This window comes from Phyllostomus hastatus, unplaced genomic scaffold, assembly GCF_019186645.2.
Source record: "Phyllostomus hastatus isolate PE091 unplaced genomic scaffold, TTU_PhHast_1.1 phas_contig_86, whole genome shotgun sequence".
Lineage (NCBI taxonomy): Eukaryota > Metazoa > Chordata > Mammalia > Chiroptera > Phyllostomidae > Phyllostomus > Phyllostomus hastatus.
This window is the reverse complement of record NW_025333977.1, coordinates 92372118-92392116: the sequence shown is the minus strand read 5'-3', so window position 1 is coordinate 92392116 and position 19999 is coordinate 92372118. Positions and strand designations below refer to the sequence as shown.

General features: G+C 48.5%; 1 protein-coding gene and 1 long non-coding RNA gene across 4 annotated transcripts in view; one reads left to right on the top strand and one right to left on the bottom strand.

Moving 5' to 3' along the window:
• The window catches only part of HEG1 (heart development protein with EGF like domains 1), an 89314-nt gene that overhangs the window by 5820 nt on the left and 63495 nt on the right, over positions 1-19999 (top strand). The window lies entirely within an intron of this gene.
• On the bottom strand, positions 7781-8770 carry LOC123826783. The gene is made up of 3 exons (XR_006787126.1): positions 8658-8770; positions 8139-8230; positions 7781-7921 (listed from the first exon to the last, which is right to left on the bottom strand). It is a non-coding gene; the product is annotated as an uncharacterized LOC123826783 (long non-coding RNA).

The window sequence follows — 19999 nt, the reverse complement described above, 5'->3', positions numbered from 1 at the left end:
AGACAGAGAGGTGAAGAGGGTATTGGCACCAGCACAATCCCAAATATTAAAAAGTTCAAAACTTTTAAAATGGAGGTGGTCAACAGCCAGGAAGGTGGTGGGGTTGGCGTGGGGAGAGGACTTGGGGAGAACAGTTAGGCTCCAGAATAACTGGAGTCATTGAATATATGACCGGAAAGGAGGAATGGGGCAGTGGGCAGAGGGCTTTAAAGGCCTGTTTAAGGCATTTGTTTTATCTCATTGCATTGAGGAGCCCCTGATAGCCTTTGAGGAAGGAGCTGTGTCATTTGCTTGTTCATTGTTCTTTTGTGCTTGGACAAACCACGGACAGATCCGCCCTTACTACAGCCAGTAGTTATTTCAGAAATATTGAACGCTGGCAGGCATTGTATGAATACATTGGGAGGAAAAGATGGAAAACAGAACATAGGGTAGAATAGGGGTAGTGGGCATTGAAAAGGAGCGATGCAGGGGCCATTTAAAAGGGAAAGGCTGGAGGACCTGGTGACTGCCTGGCTGTGGGGACAATGGGAGAGTGGTGAGATGCTGGTTTGCCATCAAAACAGCTGCCTCAGTTTCTGGTGCGTTCACTGTCAAGGTTGCAGCATGTCTCAGTGGAAGTATTCTGTGCACAGTTGAGAATGTGAAACTGAACTGGGCAGAAGTTGGAGCCACAGTCAGCCTGGAGGGGTTGAAGCCGCAGGAGAAGAGGAAGCCTCTCTGACTGGGTGGAGACCAGCCAGTGTGGACCGTGGGGGAGGGAGTGGCGCCAGCCCAGGAGCCAGCCTGCCCCGCAGGCGCAGTGGGGGCCGGGCAGTTTGGACCTGCGTGTGGACTGGCAGATGGTCTGAGTGGAGTGCACACCTCGTGCCTAGAATGTGACGGTCTGCGAAGGTGTGTGGAGGTTGACGTGTGTCTGTCAGGACTTGTCTTCTCATTCTGGATATCTGGCACTGTCCAAGTTAAAAGGAAGAGAGAGATGGGGGAGGATGAGGCCTGAGGAAAGGCCACTGGATCTGATTCTGAGATTTAGGGGAGCCTTTCAGAGTTTAGGAAGTTGTTGAATAAATGAGGCAAGCGACAGAGACCAGCACCCTCGATGCCCATACCTGTGGTCAACTTCCCACACTTCCCGTGTCAGAAACTGGCAACTCCGTTTGCTTAGTTACCGAAGCAAGAATCCTAGAGGCTATCCTCCACTCCCCTCCTTTCCTCAGCCTCTACATCTTTCTTTCTTTCTTTTTGCAACTCCAGTAGATTCTGTTTCTAGAGGATATTACAAATCTGCCTTTGTCTGCACCGCTTTTTTCTGTTTTCCCTGTGCGCACTTCTGCTCTCCCTCTAATCCATGCTCACAGAAGCCCAAGTGATCTTCTTAAAATGTAATTCAGGTCACCTCACTCTCAGACTGAAAACCCTCCAAGGACTTTGCATTGTACTTAGAATAATATCCAGACTCCCCGATGGAATGCAAGGTCCGCAGGATCCGACCCTGCCAACCTTCTGGTCTTGTCTTGCTCCGCTCCCCTCTTCTAACCGCACCAAACTTTCTCCTGTCCTGGAGACTAGGCACATCGTGTCCTCCTACCTGTGTTGGAACCAGCCTTCAGGCCAGTGCACATGCCCTAAGGCCAGAACGAGCTTGGGTGTTTCAGGACTGGAGTGGAAGAAGGCCACAGTGGCCAGATTACATAGTTGCCATGAGACCTGAGATAAGGAGATTGGATTTTCTTCTGGGCTCCATGGAGGGGTTTTAGTAGAGGAGGGATGTGGGGAGTAGACTGTGGGGAGCCCAGAGGAAGCACAGGTGGGAAGCCAGGGCTAGTTCAGTGCCTGACCCGTGGTAAGCACTCACGGGTAGTTGTTGAATAAATGATTGCTAAGGAGGAAATTGGTCCAGATGTAAAAGTTGGAGGTGGACAGAGGAATGCATATGGTTAGTAATCTTTCTGACTGAGCTGTTCTTCTCAGTCATCATCAAAACATGGGGTAGGCCCTGACTGATGTGACTCAGTGGGCTAGATGTTGTCTTTCAAAACGAAGGGTCACTGGTTTGATTCCTGGTCAGGGCACAGGCCTGGGTTGTAGGCCAGGTCCCCAGTTGGGGGTGAGTGAGATGTGTTCCTTGCACATTGATGTTTCTCTCTCTCTCTCTCCCCTTCCCTGCCCCTCTCTCTAAAATAAAAAAAAAATGAAAACAGCAATAGGCTAGTCAATACCTTCCTCATGCTTTGCCCCCAGAAGCAGTAGGACAGTGGAATGGACAGTCGTCCTCTCTGGGTGAGGGAGAGGGCAGGGGGCAGCCACTGGAGCAGAGGCCCCCTGCATCCCTGCTGGGGTGTGGGGCATGGGGTGTGGTCTGGGGTACCCAATCTCTGCAATCAAAAGTTTGGCTCTTTGTACATACATATCTGGAGTGTTTGCCTCTTTCTTACTGTGTTCCCGCTCCCCTGCTGGTCCAGGAGCTGCCAGAGGGTGAGGATGCTTCTCTCTTCAGGCAGGGGCCCCTCCTCCCTGACGTCTGTGGCCCCCGCCAGGCCAGGGACCCGCAGCCCAGGGAAGCCTGGCTTCCATCAGCCAACAGTGAGGCCATGAGGCGACATTTCAATGTAGGCTCAGGATAAAGTACTCACATTTTGGTATTTCCACGCTGTATGGTCATCTTTTCTTTTTAAAAATTATAACTTTTTTATTATAAACATTTTATGTGTGCTTCATACAAATCATACAATTTGGAAGTTAAAGAGAAAAACAACAAATAAAATATCACCTATATTCCAACTACTAGAAGTATATTAAAACATTAACAATTCCTTTTGTTTTCATTTACATGGAATATAAAGTTTTATATACAAGGTTGGCAGAAGTAAGGCCTGCTTGAGTGTGGTTGGTAGGGTGACAATATGGGTACAATAATCTATAGTTTTCATTTGAATATTTCACCTAAAATGTCATATGGTGTGCTTGAGTATGATATTGTTATGTTATGGAATTCCATGCTTATGGTTTTGTAATATAAAAGGGGCATTACTTGTGCCAGACCATCTCCATCTTTATATATATCCATATAAATATCCAGAATGAATGCTGTTCCATTATACCATAGCTTTGCTTTTTTAGCTATTTCTTAATTGGATATGCAGTGTTTCCGGTTTTTTACCATCATAAATAATGTTGTGATCAATCTTTTTGCATCAATTTTTATATTTGTGACTGATTATTGGCTTAGTGTCAATTCCTGGAAATGGAAAACTTTAAGATACTGACAATACTACTAAATGGTCCCTCAGAGTTGTACCAAATTCTACTTTCACCAGCATTGTATGATTTTATAGATCTCGCCACGGCCTGTTTGCCACTGGGCATTTTGATTAAACCAAGCACCTTTTCACCCAGATATCTTTTGACAGTGGTGTGTGGGGGGGGGGGCAGGTAGGGCAATCATAGCATTACTCTGCTAACCTCATTTCCAGAAGCTTCTCTGGTTCCATCTTACCCTCTGGTCCAAGGCAAGTTGAAGGAAGTTGTGTCGGTGGGTGGGGAGTGGGGAGTGGGTGGACACTGCTGATGGCTGGTGGTGTCTCCGGAGAACCTGGCAAGCCTGCCGCCGTGGGTGTGTGGAGGTGGCTGCTTCTGGGCGGGGAGGCAGCCCGGTGAGGTGCTTGGCAGAGTGGCCGGGCAGAAGGCAAACAGTGTTTTAGAAGGAACTGCAATGCAAAATTTGGAATGGGGCAAGAGAAAGCCACAGGGATCTGTATCTTTCTAATTTGCAGCCATTTCATTGGCAGTAATTGATCCTTTAAGTTGTGGAGTACAGAGCAAAACTAGATTTTTGTTTTGGGTCTATGAGAACATTTTTAGCCTCATCCTCTCTGGTTGGTTTCCAGCGAGAGTTCAGTAAATTTTACTTTGTGCTCAGCAACTTTTGGTCTCTTTGTTCAGGGCACGATACAAAATGCAAGGTCACCTTATGTTGGGAGGTTATTTGCTAGACCCAGTCACTTCCATCTGAGTGACAGGTGGCTGCCGCTCACAGGCGTAGGCCATCCTGGGAAGGTGCTGGAGACCAGTGAAACGGTTTCAAAACCATTATCGTGACAGTTAGGAGCTGTAGTTGAGGTTGGAAAGGGGGCTCCAGTAACCCGGAGTGCCTAGAGGTGAAAACTGGTCCAGAAGATCAAGTTCTGGTTCTGCCCCTTCGTCAGTGTGACTTTGAGGACATCACATGCACTTCTGGGCCTGCATTTCTTCATTATTATGAAGTGAGGGGTTGGTCCATCCCAAGTGAAAAGCTCCACCAGGGAGGGCCCATCTTTAGCCTGTGAAGGTCCCGCCTTCCCTGATGCTGGCACGGAGTGGGAGGAGACTCAACACCTGGCTTCTGAGCTCAGGGTCCGGAGGTTGCAGGGGCCTGAGTGAGCGACAAAGAAAGGCCATCACGGAGATCTGTGTGTGCACCCTCTAGACCTCCTGCTCCTTCAGGGGAAGGACCAGGTTCTACCCGCCCTTGCTCCCTGGTGCCTAGCACAGGCCTCAGTGCAGGGAGCATCTGTCCAACCTGTGGCCTCCAGCCGGCAGGTGGTGCTGCAGCAGTGCCCTCCCCACTAGGGATCAGGGGCTCCCTTGGCGGGGCGGGCAAGACCACCTGCCAAGTCTATAGGGGCTGTAAAAAACGGACACTTTTTTTTTGCTTAAATATTTTGGTTCTTGGGTACTTGCACTTCATGGAAACTATTCCGGCTTCCCTGCATGGTTAGAATGTTTGAGGGAAGCTCACAGCTTAGGTGGTGTGGCAGGCATGCTCTGTGTTCCCGGTTCCCGGGGTTGTTAGGGGCATGAGGGGAGGCTCTGACCTCACTGGTAGACCCTGAGTAACAGTGATTCCCACCTCCCTGTGCTGAAAAGCAGTTGGACCCTGGAGGCAAGTTTCCCCTCAGGGTCTTTGCTAAGTTGGGAAATGAAGACCAAGGAGGAAGAAGGGTGATGAGAAGAGGCCAGAGGCCAAGGTCAAGCTCACCAGCTGGCCATGCACCATCCCAGGCCATCTGAACTGAAACAATCGCATTGGAGGAAGGAGTAGCAAGAATACTGGGGAGAAGTGCCTGCTTGTAATCTAGTGGGATGTTGTTCTTTGCACAGGGTCGTGGCTGGTGATCATCATGTGTTAGGCCAGTATTGAAGACCACTCCTTTTTCCTACCCTGAGTGGCATGAGGAGATGGCAACAGCTTCAACTTGAGGATTGGTTTCACTCCTGTCGCCTCTGGGGTGAGGCGATGTGGTGAACATGTTCCTGGGATCCTCTTTTGCCAGGGTGTGGATGAGAGCCCTGCTGGCTCTGCAGTCAGAGACCCGGGGAGCCAGACTGCCTCAGGTCCAGCCCCAGCAGTGCTGCTTGCCAACTGAGGGACCTTGGTTACTCAGCCACTCTGTGCCATCAGTTTCTCATCTGCCAGACGGGCTACTAATAGGCCCTACTCGGGGAACGTGGGTGTCACGTAAACCCGGGGAAGCAGACTGCTCAGTGCCTGGACACGGGAGCTCTGCAAACGCTGGCAATGCTGATGCTCCTGAAGCCAATGCCTCTTTATGCAGACACTGTCTGGATGGCAGCACCCGCTTCGTCTCCAGGCTTCCTGGGCAGGGGACAAGCTCTGATGCACAGGGCTCAAGTCCACCGTCCAAGGACCTCTGTTGCCTGGCTCTTCCTCACCCCGGACTTCTGCCAACCTCACCCCTTAGTGTTCCTAGAACTTTCTGGTCACCCTTAGTTTCAAGTGCAGAGAGAAAAGAGCAAGATTTGAAGTGAGAGAAAGTAAGTGCCACAACCCTCACTTGTAGTCATCGAGGAGACCAGGTTAAGATACATGAAGCAATTAGTATTAAAAAAAAATACACACACAGAGAGTATGTGAAGAGGTTGCTACAAAATAATAGGCCTTTGAAAATCAATCAGGGACCTGGAGAACATTATGCTAAATGAAATAAGCCAGTCAGAGAAAGACAAATACCAAGTGATTTCACTCATATGTGGAATCTAATGAACAAACTGAACTAACAAGCAAAATAGAGACAGACTCATAGATAGAGAGCAGGCTGACAGCTCTGGGGAGGGTTGGGGGTGGAGAATTGAGCAAAAAAGGAAAAAAGACTGAAAACTCATGGGCACAGACAACAGTGGGCTGATTGAGGGGGAGGGGTGGGTGGAAGTGGAAGAGAGTATGGGGGATAAATGGTAATGGGAAGAACCACAATAAATAAATAAATAAATACTTCTGCATACAATTCAAGAAAATCAATCATACTGGGACCTTTGCGGCCAGTGAGTGTTCCCCTTCTGCTCAGAACCTTTGGAGGTTACTGACACGCGCCCAGGAGCATTGGAAGGAGTGGGGAGCCACCTTCAGAGCCCGTGGGGCCGTGAGCCACTACCTGGTGTTTCTTTGCAGTGAAACCTCCTGGATCCAAAATGAGGTCCGACACCTCCACCTCCTGTAGCGTAGCAGTCACTAGATGGGGCTTTGAAGTTTTCCAAAATAATCCCAATCCATTATCAAGGGATGAAGATTCAGGAAACTCGAGGGAATATTCTGCAGACTCTATTGAACATCAGAGAATTTTAGAAAACAGCTTGAGCAATCACAGCATTGTTGGAATAAGTACGTCTTAATGGACCTCTTTGAAGAGGATCGTGGCCATTGTATAGATGAACCCCTGTGGTCTGTTAGGAATTATTTATAGTACAGTCACACCTGTGGGTAATGGAGTGCTGCTGTCCACTGCTGCCAGAAGAGTTAGGGAATGGAGATGCCAGTGGCGGCTCAAGAGCTCTGTTGGGGTCAGAGGACTTTTGGTCTTAACCCCGTCCCTTCCTAGCTCAGTGTCATTGGGCAGCTTACCTAATGTCTTTAGGTCTTACTTTCCTTGTGTTAAAAATGGGGATAATATCTATCCTGCTTCCTTAACAAGGCTTTTGAGGAAGACTGCGAAAGCACTTTTAAGTGTGAACGTAGCAAATAACTTGAGTCATAATACCATGAACTGACTGTGACCTTGGCCAAGGCGTTTCATCTCTAAGGCTGTTTCCATGTCTGTAAAATGGAGATGACAATCCCAGTTCTGTCCACTTGCCAGTGTTTTGTGGGGTGAAATGACTCAGTCCACACGGACCCGCTTAGCAGACCTGCATGTGCAGTGTGTGTGTGTGTCATTAACACTTCCCAGAACACACAGGAGTCACCGCCGTGCTGGGTGAGGTGGGGCTTCCCGAAGAAAGCAGATGCAGGATGGGGAGTAGAAGGTGGGAAAGGAGGGAGAGAGAGGGAGAACATCCTAGGCAGTCTCATGTCTTTTTCAGTCCTTCATCTCCTGTCCTCTCAGCTCCCACTGGTTGCCGTGATGGGCTCTTTCCCCTCCCTCCCTCCCTCCCTCCCTCCCTCCCACCAGCTGGGATGTTCTTCGCAGTCCTGCCCTTGGCCTTCCACCTCTGGCTCAGTCAGTGACCTTTTTACTGAGCACCACCCATGAGCCACAGTCTTTCATAAGGGACACGGGATTGTGACCAAATAAGTTATAATTGTATAACAAAATGAAGCAATAGCCGAGAGGGAGATTTCTCTCTGGGAAAGACTTCTTGGAAGTGGTGGCATTCAAAACCTGAACTACCTCTGTCTTGCCTTTTCTTACGCGTATTACCATCGGCTCTCCTTCCTTTCTCTCCCTCCCTCCCTCCCTCCCTCCCTCTCTCTTCCTTCCTTCTGAATCCTGTCAGTGCACTGAATTCCGTTTGCACAGTGAGCTGCATAGGCTGTCAAGAAGGGCTTCTCCGTTTGCTTCAGGAGACTGTGGTGTGGGTCCAGGTGTCCTTAGGGCGGCTTCCTGGAGGCCCGCCTGAGGAGGTCACCTCGTCCTTTCTGGCTTCCCTGTCGAAAGACATTGCCATTTCTTTGAAGCTCTCAGTCTTCATTTTGCTCTTTCCTTTGTTATCCCTTACTCTCTCTCTCTATTTTTAAAAATTGGACTTTTCCGGAGTCGGACAGACCTGGGTTGGTGTCCTGTTCTACTACGTACTATGTGACCGTGGGCGATTTACTTCCTCCCACTGCACCGCAGAAAAGCCGGGACAACAATGGCACCTACCTCTGAGGGCTGTAGTGAGGCGTAGCTGGGACAGGCCACAGGACGTGCTCAGCACCGTGCCTGCAGGGGCCACGCCACACACGCATGGGCTGCTGTAATCAAAATTGAAATAGTTATCCTCCTCTGGTGGGTGTCTTTTTTTCTTTAATCCTCCCTAGGTTTGTTTCCCCCTCCTTCTGTAAGTTCCTCCCTTTTGTTGTATTTCTCTTTTCACCCCCTTCCTTTTTTCTTCCCCTGTTTTATTTCTTTTTCTTAACTGGCTATGGTATATGACTGATTTTTGAAATATTGGTTATGTGTGAATTGACTGTCAGGTGTCCTGGTCTGAATTTTAAAAGTCTGTTTGATCTCTTTAAACAGCTGTTACTTCTGCGAGCCGGGAGGGTCCTGGCGGGCGCACGGTGGGTGCCCACTCTGTGAGAGGCAGTGACCGTGTTCCCTGCTGGCCTCCGGCCCAGGCCTCCCTCCCTCTGCGCCACACCATTCCACCGCGTACATTTTCCGACACGGTGAACTTACTAGACAAATGATTTTCTGTGAGATTCTGTGATTTCCTTAGAGTCCTGGGCCTCTTCACACAGGTCTGTAGAATAAATTAGCCGTAGAACTTATAAAAGTCAGCTGCCAATGCCGAGTGAGGGCGTGAAGCCCACGGCCACATCTTATTAAACTCGCCCGCCGCCCTGGTAGCAGGCCCCTCTTCCTGCCCCCTCCTCCCCCCTTCCTCCTCGGAACCAGGATGTTTTTCCTTGCCGTTTTATTGTTTCGCTAACCTGGCAGGCCTCCTTAGGTGGAGCCCTGCCACCAGGCTTCCTCTCTGGGTGTGAGCGAATGTTCGGGTGACGACAGGGGAGACCGACAGGGGAGACCAGGAGGCCTGCTCACAGCCCGCCATGGCCGCCCCACCTCCACCTCCAGGCACTGCAGGGAGTTGCCAGAAGTCTCCTCTTCAGCTCTCCTGCTGGGCGTTTCTTTCTTTTTCTTTTTTTCCTAGAGTCTGAGAGGGGCAAAGAAAATGGGGCACAGTGTAGACACCCACCAGGCGCAAGGTTAATTGAATGGGAATCTTCTGACCTTGGACCCTAGGGCTTTGTCTCAAGTTTATTTGTTTGTTTGTTTTTAAACCCATAGAATCACTTAGGAAACTAAGAGCTTGAGGTCACTTCATGGTTCTTCTTTCATTCCCGCCTGGGTAGGCGGCCTCCCTCATCGGGCCCCAGGCCACATCAGGGGTGATTCCCTTTCTGGAAGCCTGACCCCAGACTCAGGTCAGCCCATCCCTGGGTCACAGGTCGGCCCTGCAGGCCTGCCTTTCTCCCCAGAGGATGACCAGCGGGACAAAAGCTGACTGTCTCACAGGGAGGGGAGATAATATGCCTCGCAAATTTTATACTTTTCATTGCTAGAAGCTGTTTCAGGGAAATCTTTTTTAAAAAAATCAGACCATCAGATCTCAAATCCAAACACTTCTCAATGTGTATGGTTTTTCTTAGGGCCTCTCCTTTCAGGGCAAGAACAAGGAAGGAAACCAAACTCCCCGTGAGCCCTGGACAGTTCAGATCAAGGGCTGGGTCTTTTGTTCACACAAACTCATTTGGCTCCTAAACGTCCTCCGCCCAGAATCATTACATCCGCAGCAGTGTTTCAAAACACAGCCAAGAGCCGACCAGCTGAGGAGGAGGCTGCCTTTCTGGTGAGATCGCAGCCACCTGCCTCCACGCCCCCCAGGTTCCTGTATGCCCCAAAATATCCCACCGCCAGCCATCTGGCCTGAAGCCCCCTCCTTTAGAGGAGCCCGGGACAAAGCAGTGAGGCCACGAGGGCCTGTGGTGGGAGGGCCGTGATCTGCAGGAGAGGGCCGCAGCGGGAAGGGAGGAGGGGGTGGGTCCTGGTCTCAGCCCTGCGCCTTCCCAGCTCTGGGGCCCCCTCCGTGGTGCTGGACCCCTTCTCGCTCCCCAGTGGCATCGTAGGGCTTTGTTGAGAGCTTCAGCTCTCTTGGAAGGGGTGAGCTCGTTCAGGCAGACGCTGCCCTGTCTTATGTGTGGTTGATGCTCAGTAAATACACACACACACACGCACGTACACACACATATATCTAACGTAAAATTTACCATTTCAGCCGTTTTTAAGTGCACCAGTGATTGGCACTGAGCACATTCACAGTGTTGCACACATGCCATCACCATCATTTCCCGAACTTTTCATCACCCCAGACAGGAACTTGTTAAGTAATGACTCTTCATTCCCCCCTCTCCCAGCCCTTGCTACATCCATCCTACTTTCCGTCTATGACTTTGCCTATCTAGGTACCTTACATAAGGAGAATCATGCAGTATTTGTCCTATTTTGTCTGGGTTATTTCACTTACATTAAGTTTTCAAGGTTCTCCCATGTTGTAGCATGTGTCAGGATTTCTTTCCTTTCTAAGGCTAAATAATATTCTATTGTCTGTAAATACATTTTGTTTCTCCATCTCTCCACTGGTGGGCACTAGGGTTGCCTCCACCTTGTGGCTGTTGTGAATAATGCTTCGACGAACTTGGGTACACATGTATCTGTTAGGTTCCCTGCTTTCGATTCTTTTGTGTATACGCCTAGTGGGGGATCCATCGTATGGTGATTCTATGTTTAAGTTTTTGAGGAACCACCAAACTGTCTTCTACAGTGGCTGCATCATTTTACATTCTACCAGCAATGCAAGAAGGTTCCAATTTCTCCACATCCTTGCCAACACTTATTTTCCTTTTTTTTTTAAATAATAGCCATCCTAAGGAGTATGAAAATAAACTCCTTTTTTAATTCATAAATGCCACTGAATGGCTATATTGTGGATTTGGAACTGTTACCTCTAGGAGCCCAACCCTGTCATTTACGGGTCAGACCAGTTAGTTGCTGTGGTCCCTGATGGTGGGGGTTACCTTAAGAGAGGGATGGGGACAGCAGAGGTAACCCAGCCAGTTTCCCACACTGGGCCAGAATGAATGATGCAGCACGCTGTGGGTGCTAGCTAGTGCCATGCATTAATTAGGGGAGAGCTGGCTGAGCTGCTTCTCAGTCCTCATTGGTCTGCATATGGGTGGCTAATTAGGAGAGACAGCAGAGTAAAAGAGCTGGCACGTTCTGTGCTCTGCCACTCACTTCCCGGGTCACCCTGGGAGGGTGGCCTCGGTGCTGAGCCCAGCCTTCTCTTCTGAGGCCTGGGCTGAGAATTCCTGTCCTGCCCACCGCTCAGGATGTCAGGGTCTAACAGGCTAATTTAGGGCCCTGGAATTAGTCCATGGAAAGTGGTTTGCTGACTGCGCAAGCGGTATTTCTTTATCTGATCTCTGAAAAAAAGAGCATAATTTTATCCTCGGCAAAGTTCCTCTGGACAACGTCCTGCTCCTCTGGTGATTTGTAACCACCCCCCATACCCAAGGAGGGTTAACAAGAGAGGGGACTGACTACTACTCTCCTCTGTATTTAAAAAGTCTCTCTTCTCCCCTCCCTATGCGAGCAATTGAATCTTAAGAAAATCTTTCAACATTACAAAGAAGCCTGTCCCCGTGGGTGTGAGGTCGGTGCTGGTACGAAGAGCAGCTCTCCTGAGAGCAGTTCTGATCGGAGATCCCCGCAGGCACTAGGAGAGGGGCGGAGATGGGGAATTCCGCCCGTGCTGCCGGTGTCACTGCTCCAGAGCCTCTTCCTCACGAGCCTTCCCCCACCCCCACCCCGAGCGTTCCCCGCCTCCAGCCTCCCCCAACCCCCACCCCGAGCAGCTCGGTTTCACCGTCCACCCACCAAGGCTCATTCTGCAGAGTCCTGGGGCTTCAGTGGAGTCCTCCCTTCCTGCGGGCCTGGTGTCCCTGGCCCCTCTCCGCTGCAGCCCAGCACTTACCACCTGCCTGGCCCCTGCTTTTAATTTTGCCCCGACCTTCCCTCTGTCACCTGTGTCTCCTCCGCTGGTGCTTCTCCTCCCTCCACATTCAAGCTCCCCTTACTTCAGTCTTTGACCCTTGCTCTTCCCTTCCTGTGCCCTCTGCTTGTCCTTCCTTCGGATCCACAGCCCCCAATCTTTCACGGCCTGTTCAAGACGTTTCCACGCGGGAGTGCCAATCTCCACCCAGCACCACATGTCAAAAACATGTGTTTCTTGTCCCTCAAACCTGTTCTCCATTCTGCCTCTACTCTTTCTTATTTTTTCTCGCTACCCTTAAAAGTCCTGCCCAATGTGGAAGCTGATTTAAAAGTCCTCCCGCGCAGTCTTCCAGCCACTGACGTGCAGCTGTCGCCAAGAGAGTCTGCCTGATTCCAAAGCCCGTGCGATGCTCACCGTCCCCTTCCTCTGAGGGAGAAACAAGCCAGTGCCATCGGGTTTAAGGCTGCCATTGCAGGGCCATGGGACCGCTCGGGCCTGGTCACTGAGGGCTAGCACTTCAGAGTAAACCGGGGAGTGACAGAGTGGCGCCTGGATTCAGATTGCGCCCCTCTGCTGAGTGCGTGACCTTGAATGATCACTTAATCACCCTGCCCCTCAATGTCCCCGCGACACCCGCTTGACTGGTGGACGCACACATTAAATGAGATAGCACGTGTGAAACCCTTAGCAGTTGGTGCTGAAGTCTGAATTGAAAGGGAAATGAAGAGAAAGGGCTGGTGCTTCAACTCTGTGGCCCAGAAACCCAAGCTTGTGGCTGGCAGCACCCGACCCACGGCCCACTGGAGCTGGAGCGTGTGGGGCCACCCAGCCCTCCGGGAGGAAGTTGCCTCTTGGGGTGACGCAGCGCACTCCCCATCCACACCCACTCCACTGCCCAGAAACCGTGAGAGTTGAAAGACCCCGATTCTTGATTCTTGGGGGTGGGAGGGGGACGAGGAGTTGACTCTGTAGCAGCTGCTAATTAGGAAACGCTACTCCCGGGCTGTGCTAGTATCCCTGATGATGCTGGTGCACAAACAGATGGTTTGGAGCATTAAAGACACTGCAGAAGTGGAAGTCGTCGACTTTGGGGGTGGGGAAGCAGGCAAAGCAATAAAACTGTCTTGTTAATTCCATCTGCATCCTTGGTACAGGGGAAAGTGATGGCCTGACACGGGACTGAGTGCAGAGGGTGGGGTGGTGTTTCCAGCTCAGAAGACACCTAGGAGATCAGAACACCTAACCTCCAATGTGAGGCTGCTCGGGTCGCTCAGTTGCCACAGGATGTGAGGGGGGTTTAATGTCGTCTGGGACCATCAGGGGAGAGGGTTGGGCGAGGTGAAGAGTGCCAGCTTCTGCTGAGCCTCAGGGTGCCCCTCCTGCCCCAGCATCTGACCCTGAGCACCTGCAGGGGCACAACCTCCTCTTCTCACTCCCCATCTGGCCCAGGCTGTGCAGCCTGAGGCATCCTTTCCATTTCTCCAGGCCCATTTCTCTTCCTCACCAAGAATAAGAGCAGGCTCCCTGGGCCCTCTTCCTACATGTGGTAGGTCCCCATTCAGCCCTGTCCACTTTCCTGAGTTACCAACTGTCCCACTTAGGGTTTACACCCGTGCTGAACAGGGAGCCACGCTGCAAACAAAACTCAACCACACTGGCCCTGAGCAGCTCAGGGCTTCTGAAGGGTTTGTCCTTTGATTTCAATAAATATTTTAGCATTTGAGCCATTGTCCTGCTGAGGTACAGCATGGAATGCTGTAAAGCACTTGGATGTTCACAGTCCTTCAGACCTTGAGCGGCAGAGGGAGGGGCTGGTGCTGCGTCCCCCAGCCTGCCTGCTTTGTTAATCTCTTGTCTGAGGGATAGTTCAAGGGCAGTATGAGAGGTAGAGGGGCGTCCAGAGTTAATGGGGCACAGCAGGACACTGCTGTTTTGGAACTCCAGGCCAGTGACATCAGGGACGTGTCATGCCAGAGGTGGTCACCGTGTGCCCCAAGTCCTTCCTGCACCTGCCAGGAGGGTCTCATGGAGCGGAGCTAGAGCCGGGCACAAGCTGCCCCAGCAGCTGCTTAGCCAGCCTGTCCTTTCATCAGAATGTACTACTCACCTCCAGGAGGGCCTGGGGGCCTGTGTGGTGCAGAGGCTTCCACCTCTGGTACCAGCTCTGATCTGCTGCCTGAACTGGGAGACAGAGCCGTGACTGGTTAGCAGCACCTGCCAAAGCTGTCCCCACAGGTGTTTGTGAAAAGCTGATAGGCCTTAATTCACTGAATAGCCGCAATGTATATGGTGCTCACCATGTGCCAGAGAGATGCCCTTCAGAGCTCTCGCATGTGTGTGCTGCTACAGCCCCGTGAGACAGGAACTCTTCCTCTCCCGATTTCACAGGTGGAGAAGCCAAGGCACAGAGAAATCATGTGTCTCATCTGGCTCTGCCTCTCACATAGGGCACCTAGAAGTCTCACCCAGACAGCCTGCTCTTAACCACAGTCTGTGTTTGCTGCTGCCTGTCTTACTCAGAAATGAATTTCTAGATGTGGGCATGGAGCTGGAAGTAGGCTCTTTTCCTTCTAGACGAGAATCTGTGCACAGGGGACACAGATTCACAAAGTATGGGTGAAGCAGGCAACTTTTTATGTTGCCTCCTGTGTTCCTGGGGGAAAAAAAGAGAAAGATCCCTAGATAAAAAAGGACAAAAAGGTGAGAGTTTCTCACCAACTTAGGCAGCTGTGACACCCATGACTAGGGCGAAGTGGGGGGTGGGGGTGGGGGGGCAGGGCAGAGAGGTGACACCACAGACCAGCAGGTCTCTGCAGTGGCAGCACTTGCCTCTGCACTGGAGAGGTGGTGGTCACTGGCACCTTTCCTGGGTCGGGCCACCAGCCAAGGCCACAGCTGGTGCTGAGAGTGTGGGGCATCTGGAGGCCAAGTGGCCCAGACATAAGTAAACTCATCAGCCCTTCAGCTGAGCTGTCAGAGGCCACTCACATGCTTACGTTTCAGAAACGGCACCAGAGCCCAAACCCACATACTGTCTTGTTAGCAGGCTGCACGAGCCAACTTGATCTTTCAGTCCACAGGCTGTACCTGCTATAGGGGCAGGTCTGGGCACCAGAGAATGCCCATTGCAGTGTGGCTTCCAGACCTGGAGATACCAAGATACCAACCCTATTTGGTCTCAGGAGATACATTTTTTTTTAACATATATTTTTACTAACACAGGATCATATGGTCCAAAGCATTTTGTAATTTATATTTTTACTTACCAATACAGGGTGAGCATAATACATATCTAAAACTATTAATATATTTTGGTCAATTCTTTAAAGTTTTGTGGTCTCATAATTAAGTTAACCAACCCCCTATTGCAGAAATCTAGGTTATTTCCAATTTTCATTGTTATAGACAATGCTGTGATAAACTTCCTTATGCCTGAAACTTTGTGTACTTCTTTAATAATTTCCTTGGAATTAATTTTCAGAAATGGAATTCCTGGTTCAAAATGTAGGCCTAGTTTTCAGGCTTCTGCATTGGATGATGAAGCTTCTCAGGAATGTGCCCACAGCACTGCCACCAGCATGGTGCGCACCTGTCCACTTCATTCTTTTTTATTTTTTGAAACATTTCATTTTTCAGTTAAAGTTTACCTTCGATATTACTTTTATTAGTCTCAGATGTAACAGCATCGTGGTTGGATCACCATATACTCCTAAGTGGCACCGACGGTAGCGAATGTCCATTTTCTGTATGTGCAGTGACACTAGATAATAATTTTTTAAATCTTCGCCAATGGGATAGGAAAAGAAAATATATAAAATTTTAAAAAGATCTTTTCTAGTTCGTATTTGTATTTTATTTCTTCCCAAGAACACTTCCATGTATTTATTCCCCACTCACTTTCTCCTGTGCACCGCGCACCCGTGTTCTGTGTTTATGACCAGTGCTCCGTGAGAATGTGGAGCCGTGCTTCAGGTGTGGACAGTGCTGAGCTTCTGTCCTGCGCTGCAGACGTGGGTCCCGGTCTGCTTGTTTTCTGACGCTGGTTCCAAAACCCTGGCCGCTCCTACTGTCATCATCCTCTGCTTCCCAGAGTCGACCACTTTCAACCCTTTTAACTCATTCTTTCAGTGACTATGTCCATATCTCTCAATCACATGCTTCTGTTGCTATTTAGTGATATTTTCTGTTTCGGTTTTAGGCAATATTCATTGATTTCTCTCGATGGAAATTTTATATCATTTCAAGTGCTACCGTTTAGAAGTGATATACTCTATTCCTATTCCTTAGGGTTAGATTGAGGAACTTCATAATGCATCGTCGACATAATTTAAAGCTACCTCTCTCCTGCAAGGTGCTTCTGGTCATCCCCTCCCAATTTACGGGCTGTTGTTCTCCAGGATTTGCTCTGTCTTGTTTCATTAATCCCACAAATGATAAATTAATTTATAAATCCAATATTTCTTCAGATTTATGCACATATATACTATTTTCTTTGCTCATCATTTCTTCTTGTATCTTATAGCTTTTGTCTAGGATTGTTTTTTTTCTGCTTGAAATAAATTCTCCATAATTTCCTTTAGTGGACATGGTTGATGAACTCAAATTTGACTGAAATGTTTCTATTTTGAAATATAGTCTCAAGATGTTTTTCAAAAATAGCTTTGCAGAATATTTTATTATAATTTTATCTCTCTCAGCACATTGGAAATATTTATTCGCTGTCTTTTGGCTTCCATGTTTGCTACTGAGAGCTCAGCAGTTAGACTGTCAGCTTCTGCAGGCGGTTTGTCATTTCTGTTCCTCTGCTAGGGTCTAAGACTTAGTTGTTTTTCGGTGGTTTTCTGCAGTTTCATATAATAGGGGTGTGTATTTCCTTTTAATTTAGCTTCCTAGGATGTGTTAGGCATCTTTACTCTGAGGATTCATACTTTCTTTAGTTCTGTAAAATCTTCAGCCATTACCCATTGAGTATTGTTTGTTCTCCTTTAGCTCTGTTGACCTAGAACTCCAGGTAGGTAAATGTTGGACTTTCTCACTGTCTTCCTTGTAGCTTCACCTCTTTCTTGCTTTGTCCTCTTATGTAATTCTCTTGTTATCTGTCTTGTAATTCTTAACTCTCTTTACAACCATTTCTAATCTGCTGTTGAGTTTCCTAATTTCAGTTATTATATTTTTTGTTTCTAGAATTTCCATTTAGATTTTTAAAATATATCTTTGGATATTATTTATAGTATTTTTTTCTCATTTTTCGTTTCATATTTTCATGTAGTTTTATATACTTATACTTTTTGTCAGATAATTCTAGTATTTGAAGTCTTTGCTTATCCAGTTTGCTGACTTCTGTCCATGGGTGCTTTTTTTCCTTGCATATTTCATGATTTTTTTACTGTGATCACTTATTTCTGCCCAGTACCTGAAGGCACTGACTGTGTATCAGGACCACTGTTCCCTCCATTAATAGGACTTTATGTGTGTGTGTGTATGTGTGTGCATTTGAGATGGAATTTAAATACCCTGAAATCCACCCTTTTGAAGTACATAATTAATTAGTAAAGTCACAAGGTTCAAGACTACTTTTAAGCACAGGCTTGGTTTGAGGTGTAGCCAACACGGGTATTGTGAGTTTGTGCTGTGTATGCACATGAGGGCCAGCTTTATGTTACAGCTTTATGATTCTTGGGTGTAGATTTCTTTTTCTTTCACCTAAAATCAGGATTGAAGGGCTTGCTGTTTTCCTTGCAGTTTCCACATTGGTTTCTATCTGCCTGACACCTAAGGTGTAGTAGCCCTGGTCCCAGGAGCTTCTGCAGGAGCTTCCTGTCAGACTCCCTCCTTGCGAGTTTTGTCTCCTTTCTCTTGCATCCTCGTAGCTGGCAGAACAGAATTTCAAGGTCACAAATGTTGAGCAGGTGCCTCAGGGAAGCTACTAGCTTTAGAGTTAGCTCACCCCCCTGAATTCTAGCTCTTGCTTCATTTTTGGCCTCAGGAGATTTGATTCTTGACTTACTTGTCAACTCAGCAATATATGTAGAAATCTTTTTGAAAAATATTTTATTCAGCATTTTTTTAGTAGCAAGGTTATTTGGGATACCGCAGGACTGTTGTCTGCCTTTTAGTTTTGTTGACAGTGTGCATTTTTTCCTCTGTCCATCTCTTGTCAGCCCTCCAGGGAGAGAGCGTGTTCAGTGCTAGCCACACATGGTTCTGCGGCCATTCTTTCCCTTCTGGAGCCTGCGGTGGAATTTTTTAACTTCACTGGGGTCTGGGACGGCCACTCCTTATCCCTAAAGAAGGAGACATTGCTGCTTCCTCAGAGGCCCAGCTACTTAAGTCTCACATTCGTCTTAGGATATAATAGAGCTAAATTCATTTTTTTATCTTTGCTTATGGCTTGCCAGCTTTAGGGCATGGGGTTTCAGTCCCTCTCTCTCCCTGCCATCAATTTTTTTCTGGCTTCTTTTGAGAATACTTTCTCTTATTATACCAAGAGGCTACAGAAAGCATCCGCAAACCATTTCACCTCCTATTGGGAGGCCAGCTTGCCTGGGCAGCTCATATAGGAAGAACAAAGGGAACATGTCCTGTGGGTCACTCCTACTCATGACCCCGGAGTCTCAGGTTCAATTTAGTGACTTTGCAGCTGCTCCTGGAAATACCCCTCCACCGCCCATTTCTGGGTAAGTCTGTGCCTCGCCTGTCTGCGGCTGGGCCCCAATCCCTGGACAACTTCCCTCCCCCCTCAGGAAGCTTCTGTTAATTATCACTGACAGGAAGCAGAAGAGGAAGCATGAAAACAGTAATCTCAAGGGATTGGGGGAGGAAATGATTCCCTTAGGAAAGTTTGTTAGAATCTCTTATGGAAGTTTTTATAATCACCACCCTTCCAACCCCACTGCTTCTGCTAGGAGTGGTCCAGAGTGGGAAAATGTTGAGAATGATTGATCTAGAATCACACTGCCCAACATGATACCCACTAGCCACATGTAGCTATTGAGCTCTTAAAACATGGCCAGTAAAATAGTCGCTGTGTTTCAAAGGTTCAAGACAAAAAATGCAAAAGCCTCAGTAATTTTTTATATCAATTAAATATTGCAGTGGTATTATTTTTTAAATCATTACCTGAAGATATGTTTATTAAGAGAGAAAGAGAAACATCAATGTGAGGAACAGTGATTAGTTGCCTCCCATACATGCCCAACCTAGGATCGAACCCGCAACCAAGGTATGTGCCTTGACCAGGAATCAAACATGCAACCTTTTAGTATACAGGATAATGCTCCAACCTACTGAGCCACCTGGCCAGGGCACAATTTTGGATATGTCAGATTAAATAAAATATTTATTAAAATTAATTCTACCTGTCATGTTTTACTTTTTGAAATGCGGCTACTGGAAAATTTCAAGTTACATATGTGACATGCCTTCTCGGGTTGGACTTGGGCGTCCGTCCCACCCACCCGCCCTAACTCGGAACTCGCTGCCTTTACAAATGACCTTGATACTACAAGGTGGTTCCCTCCGTGCCCAATTTTACCCTCCACTTTAACTTCATCCTTAACAGTGTTTTTAACTAATGCCCTCTCTGTGATCATCTTCGGCAATGTGGAAGTAAATGATCACTTAACATTTTTTCTTCTATAAATACACTCCTAATTTATAAACTTCAGGTAACAGGTCATACTAATAAGCAACATCTCACAGCACCTCTGAACTGGGAACAGGGGGGAACAGGAGGATTTGCCCTAACACTCCTCTTCAGCACTTTAGCTTCCAGCTGAGCACCGCCGAGAGCTCAGGGGAGTGGGCTTTGAGCGGGTTGCCCCATGGTGCGGGCAAGGAAAGTGACCACCCGGGCCCCTGTTGCATTCCAGGCAAAGTGGGGAGAGCAAGGGTGCCTCCCTTCAACAGGTGCAGGGACTAGTATGAGCGAGTGTGTGTTAAGCGCTCACACCAGTGTTTGGCA